The sequence below is a fragment of the Chlamydotis macqueenii genome, chromosome 1, assembly GCF_036417535.1.
Source record: "Chlamydotis macqueenii isolate bChlMac1 chromosome 1, bChlMac1.mat, whole genome shotgun sequence".
Lineage (NCBI taxonomy): Eukaryota > Metazoa > Chordata > Aves > Otidiformes > Otididae > Chlamydotis > Chlamydotis macqueenii.
Genome location: NC_141556.1, coordinates 105,014,547 through 105,021,175, shown reverse-complemented (window position 1 = coordinate 105,021,175; position 6,629 = coordinate 105,014,547). Strand labels below are relative to the sequence as shown.

Sequence of the window (6,629 nt, the reverse complement as noted above, 5' to 3'; positions counted from 1 at the left end):
TGTAGTCAACTCATCTAAATGAATACATAAACCAGCTGTTTACTCTAAATCAGAAATGATTCAATATCTCTTCCTCTTTCATATACTTTCTATAGATTTTTCTCTCTGTTTAAATACATAAAGAGGATGTGTATTAACAAGCATCTAAGCTCAGTCACAAAATAGGTCTATGAGAGTATCCTACTGGATACTGGGGGCAGCTTCTGTGCTTCCAGTGTGAGTCTTACCTTTCCCAAAGAAAAAAAATTTAGAAGAAAAAATCTTGAACTGCCCGATAAACTAGTGTAGGCATTCATAAATATTACTCATTAAATATCAGAAAAGAGGATATCTACTTCTCTAGAAGACTAAAGGAAGCTGAAAATTCCTGTGGAAGGGCAGGCACCCAGAAAAAAAAGTAAAAATGCTAAGCTGAACAATCACTTCTCAGTCAGACATTGACAGTTCTCCAACAGTGGGATAAACCTTTAACTTTCCCATATTTTGCTCTACTTTGCTTTTTTTTTAACTTGTAGTGCTGTTCACTTCTACATTCAGTAAAGAAACTATAATTTGAGTTGATGTAGGAAAAGATATTTAGGACTAGACATTGTTTTTGACGCCCTGAGCTCAATTTTCATCTAGCGGGCTGACCTCAAGAACTAGATCTGTGTCATTTTACTGTCTTTTTGTCTGATGGGCTGAACCTGAAAGGAAAAAAAAAAAAAAAGATGTACACAAAGTACAGAAGCTATTTTTTTTTTTTTCCCTAGTGCATTACAAACCCTTTTCTTCCAGGCTTCAGTTCTTAAGAACTTACCTTTACAAAATAAAGAAAAGGCTTGCATATTTACAACCTAACTTTGGAGTTCTTGTCTTCTGGATACTTTCCTTTGCTACTCTAGTATCTTCTTAATTTACATCTAATATCCAAAAAGGGTGAAAGTATTTACTATAATTTATACTCATTGTTTAAACACATATTTGATGCTTCTGAATCTATTGAACTTACCTCTTTTTTTTTCCCTGAGAGTGATGCATGTATAAGTGAATGACAAAGCAAGGTTCACAGCAACAAAAACCAAAAGCCATTAGAATATTTAAAAATCTTTCGTTGACTTCAGAAGACTTGATCAGATATCACGCCAGCAACAGAACCAAGACTTGCACATGTTAGGCAAGAGAAAAAGGCAAATAGAAATACACCCAAGAACTGAAATATGATTATGGTATTATCTTAGATGGAAGAGGATGTAAGAGGAGAATTGACAGTCCCCTATATCTCTCAACCTAATTAATTTTTTCTTTGCAATGATACAGTTGAGGTTATATTAGTGTAAAGTGGGTGTAAAGACTGTATTTCTAATTTAACTATTGCTCTTTTATACATGATTACAAAGATGAAAATGAATAAGAACTAGAATCTAAGGCCTGGTGGGATCAGTTTGGGAGGGGGAAGGGAAAGGATGTTTTAGAGAAATTTCTTTTTTTTAAATCCTTTTTGCAAATTAAAATAATCTGTAGGTTTCAAAATATCATTGATATGGGCATCAAAGCAATAAGAGATTGGAGATCTCGGCCAGAATATTGTGCAGAGCTGATCAAAATAACTTTCAATAATGAAAATATTTTTTTTTAAAGAACTCACAGCACAGCACAGGTATGTCTGGGGAAAGTTGAAACATTTGTTAATAGTTTTTAAAAAATTACTCACTTTTTAATTTAGCATAATATTAATTGTTATATACTTATCTTAAAATATAAGTCATATACTTCAAATGCTGTGCAATATAAAAATACATAGTCTGATACCAAAAAAAATTTCTCATAGTTTCAAATAAATTTTCAGGTCACCATTTTGAAGGAGCTACCCATTGGTTTACTTTTCTGATTTTCACTTTCACATCTTAAAACATTTCCGAAGATCAGAAATCCTAGGTATGTGGCCAGATACAGTCACCTTAAGTAGGTCGTGTGGCTTATAAACATCAATAGAGCATCAAGAAATAATCATGGGTACCACAAGAGAATGCAGTACAGTTACATACAGGTATGGTTGTTTATTTTCTTAGAAACTTTTTTGGTAAACATAGAACTATATATAAGCTTTCCCACATGTCTCTGATATATTCTGTTGGTCTCTTTTTAGAACTTCCATAAGAGCCCTTACTTTAGGGTCTGTATTAATTCTATTAATCATTACAATATTAAGTACTTACTTAGCAAACCAATATATTATGACAACAGAAGTATCACTGTAGCTCTGCAACTTCTTGCCCAGTGGTGGCTAAATCTTTCTTAATTGGCATATCTGTTTTGAAAAATAGTAGTAGAAGGAAGCACAATAGCAATATTGAAGGAATCATCCTAAAAGTAAAACTCTGTCATCAGTCAATACCTTTTAACTCATCAGTGATCTTATGTCTTTAGAAAGCTTGTTGGCTTTTGTTATTGTTATTGAGTTTTAAATGTATGCTATTCAAAGCCTGTGCTTTTCACAATAGAATTAGGTTCATGTCTGACATTTTAAATGCCAGACATGAAAGCAGAAATAATATGGATTAATATATACCTGATGATCATTTGAAATTCAAACACACATAGTCACGTCAAAAGTTTATACCAAAAGCTCCTTGTGTGTCACAACACAGTGTAATTTGCTCTTCTAGTTCACCTTGAATATCATGGGCTTTTTCTGTGAAGTATAATCTCCCAAACATGAAGCTACTAAAATTGAGTAGTAGTTCAGTATGAGTTTTTCAACACACAGCTGTATATACAGTGCAGTAATACTTTCTCATATTGAATATATGTTTTGTGGGTTAAAGGAATAATAGGCAAGATTTACCTTCTTGATAAATATGACAATCACATTTTACATTACTAATTTAGAATGAGGTGTATGAAGACACTCTTTGGTACTGGCTCAATCGCAAATTCTGTTTATTATCAGTAAGACCCCTCTCCTCATCCCTCCAAAACACTGAAACAAAACTAGACCTGGAAACAATTCCATGCAAATCTATACTTCCACTTCCCCTAAATCTCTCTAAAAGAGCAATTACACAATTAAAAAAAAAAAAAATCAAACGATGTGTAAGAGCAAGAACAACAGGGTTTTTTTTTTTAAATTCCAGTTCAGAACTAAATATAGATGTGCCCTATATGTCTGGTGCTGGTTCTATATTATTCCTTGTGGGCTTCAATGAGCACCTCTGGTGTCTCAGTGTCAGTGAATCCCTGCTGTATTACTGTCTTGCCTGGATTCTGTGGTCTTCTAAGGTAAACTGCTACAAAACTTGTTGTATGGATTAGAGGTGACTTCAGAGCTGCTCTGAATGACAACCTGCTGTCTAGTCTAATTCACAAAATAAATGTGAATAATTTCTGCTCTCTTTTGTGTTTGATTACTGACAAGTGTGAAAGGTGAAGTCCTGACTCAGAGGAAAGTGAGTTCCAAGGAAGAAGAGATCATAATAGGAAAATCTGAAAAGGTTACCTGGAATGTTTTTACCTGAGTAAGAACCAGTCAAAGAAATGGGGGCTGTACCAACCTATAGCACGTATGAGTGAGAAAATGCTAAACTACCACTTTTTTTTTTTAGTTGAAAAAAATTGGGAACGGAAGCAAAAAGGAAAATGCAATCAAAATTCCCTTTGATGACTTTTCTCCAAATCTCTCCTACCAAGACTAGGTCTTACAGAAACTCTGAGGGTTTAACTACAGAAAACGTGTGGTCTTAGCATATTATTTGAAAAGACTCCTGCACAACAAGAGTCTTGGATTTGCATAACACTTTTTCTAGAGCTGTTCATTCTCTGTCTAGAAAAGTCCTCCTCCAGGGATTAGTTTTTACTGCATTGCAGTCTTTTTCCTTTTGGTCATGATGAAAAGAGGGTTTTGCCCTGCCTGATATTTCTACTTCATATTGCCAGTAACTTGTATCTAAAACGGGCATTAGAAATGCCACATGTGCTCATACCATACTTCTTGAAAAACATTTAACAAGTCACTGACTGGAAACACCCATGCTACTTTAACTACTTTGTATGTTATTTAGCTCCAAAATATGAAAGAATGTCCAGTTTTCAGGAGGAAGATTACACTGATTAATTCTATTGCTGGAGTTGGCTGGAGGTGTTTGGTTTTGCAAGTATAAATCTCTGTGGTTTTCTGTTTATATTGAACAAAGCATTGTTTTGCAGATGGATTTTTAGTTTGTTATTTTAAATAAACCTTTCTACATAAACATGGCTTCTTTTTGCCTACTTGGATAACAGCCAAAGTCATACACAAAAATATCAGTTCTATAAACTGACAAGTGTATGATGCGTATTAAAAAAAAAAAATAATAGTCAGGTTAGCTGCCTACCAACAAATCTTCTTCTAAAGTTATAAAACTAGGTTAAAGATCCAAAGTTAGGTACAGCAAAGGAAAAGACTATTAAAACAAACTTAACCATCTGTAACAGGTTTGTCCTGTTAGTCACCCATTTAATTTCTTCTGATGGAATCTAGTATACAATATATAGGAGTGAGCAGGTAGCATTGGCTGATTGTTGCAATTGTTTTTCAGCTAAAATATCCTGAACATTTTCAGAATTATAAAAAAATCCTAAGAAAGTCTAGAGAAGCTGAAGAATCATGTCCGTGGATCAGGGGCTTTCATTTGCACAGACACTTGTGCCAGGACAAGAGCTTTCAGATTTTTAGACCTATTAAAACCTTAATGACTACTGATTACAGGAGCTGCCAGTCCTGCTTTGTCATTTTTCTGTTCTAGAAAACTCTACAAAAGGTACTGCTTTGGCCTCTCCTAAGCTTATAACATCTTCTTAATTCTATGTTTTTCCTTTGCATCCTTATTACTAAATAAAAAACAAAACAAAACAAAACAGCTCATTTTGATTTTCCTTTCATCTGCATTTTCTGGATGCTCAAATCTCATGTCTGTATTTTTTCCAAATTTCTAAGTGCCTGAAAAGGTGTTAGCTAAGGAATGAAAATAATCATGGACAAAGGAAGGAAATCTACCTATATAATTTCCACAAAGCAGTCACTTTATTTCTGCATGAGAATAGGGACATTGCTATAATTTTTATAATTTTTGGTGAAGATCTCTGTCAGGGCCTGGAGGTGCACATGGCAGCTGGAAAAAAAGAATAGTGTACGCTATATAGTATTTTTAAAAATTTTTAAAAAAACCTCATTCAAAATAACTTAAAATGCAAGTCAAGTTGTCTATCCATGTCACAACCTTAGATGAGGGATCATTCTTAATAGGAAATAGCTTTCAGAATCCTGGACATATCTGTGATATTTCTTTTTTTTTCTGCCAGTGAAGAGATTCCATCAATAAACATAAAAGATGCTTAAGGTATCAGATTCAAAGGACAGAGGTCTATTTGAATAATTTAATCCAGCAATCATTTTCACTGATTGATTAGAAATTTCCCTACATAAGCAGCAGTAGAGAAAATCAGAGATAACATCACTAAAATCCTGAATAATGGGGAACTGAAAACTGTAGACTGGTTCTGTTTTTCAGCGCCCAAACTCTAACAGTCTTTGTGGGACAAAGTGGAAGTAGGGGAAAGAGAACAAACCTTGATCCAGAAGATTTTGTCACAGAGATCTTAACAAATCTGTGGTTAGGCTCTTTATAACATCAGTAGAATAATTCCCTCCCTCCTTCCCTCCCAGCACACATGCACACACTCCAAAAAAGTATGGAACAAACCTCCAAGTCCCTATCTACTCTAGACAGGACTAAGCAAATGTACATCGTTGTTTGCTGACTTGACCACTAAGACCTTTTGCATATTAAAGAGGCAACACTGCTTGACAGTTAGGTCCACAGAAAGAACAGAAAGCCCTTATTTAACTTACTCATAGAACAGCACATGTGTTTTAGTCTGTGAAAACACATGAAAACAAACAATAGATAACAAGCAGACCATCCTGGAATCAGTTCAGAAAAAGATAATTCATGAAACTTTACAGGTGTACCTCAAAAAGAGCGTGACCCTAGAAGGCATCTAGAATCTCAAAGATATTATCCTGAAACATTTAATGTTTGTCTTGTGTATTCAACAGTTTTTATTTTATTATCCTTTTCCAGTGCTGTGGTAGCAGCCTGGGAACATTTCTAGAGATCCTCCCCTCCTCCCAGTAGGCCAAGTCTCCTTCAGAGCAATGAGGTCATGCCTGAGAATGAAGACAGCTTCATTTTCAAGCAGTCAAGAAAATAATATCTCAAGCTTTATGTAGGCAGTGACCCTTCAGAGACAGTGTCAGATCTCTGGTTTACTTCTTCAGCCTGCAAGTGCTGCTACTCAGACTTCACTCATTCTGGATGCCTGTTCAAACCAGGTACCTGGAGATGATGTTGTTCCTGGAATTGCAGTGGAAAACTCCATTCCTCAAAATTTTCTCTCCACAGATTTGCCAAAATTAATGATGAGCTAAATGTACACCAGGGAATTGCCCTTAACATGGTCTAGTGTGCAGACAACCTGAAGTGGTCTATGAAGAAGATGGAGAGTTATATTTCAGATGAGAAAGTGTCACATATATTCCAGAGAAAAAATGACAGGAAAATTGTGCAGAAAGACTAGGAAGGATGACAAGAGGGAAAACAATGGTGGAA

General features: G+C 34.9%; 1 long non-coding RNA gene across 1 annotated transcript; it reads right to left on the bottom strand.

Moving 5' to 3' along the window:
* Window positions 1-642: 642 nt before the first annotated feature.
* LOC147602239 (uncharacterized) lies at window positions 643-6,428 on the bottom strand. Its single transcript, XR_015258859.1, has 3 exons — window positions 6,357-6,428; window positions 2,199-2,290; window positions 643-686 (listed from the first exon to the last, which is right to left on the bottom strand). It is a non-coding gene; the product is annotated as an uncharacterized LOC147602239 (long non-coding RNA).
* Between the last annotated feature and the right edge of the window lie 201 nt (window positions 6,429-6,629).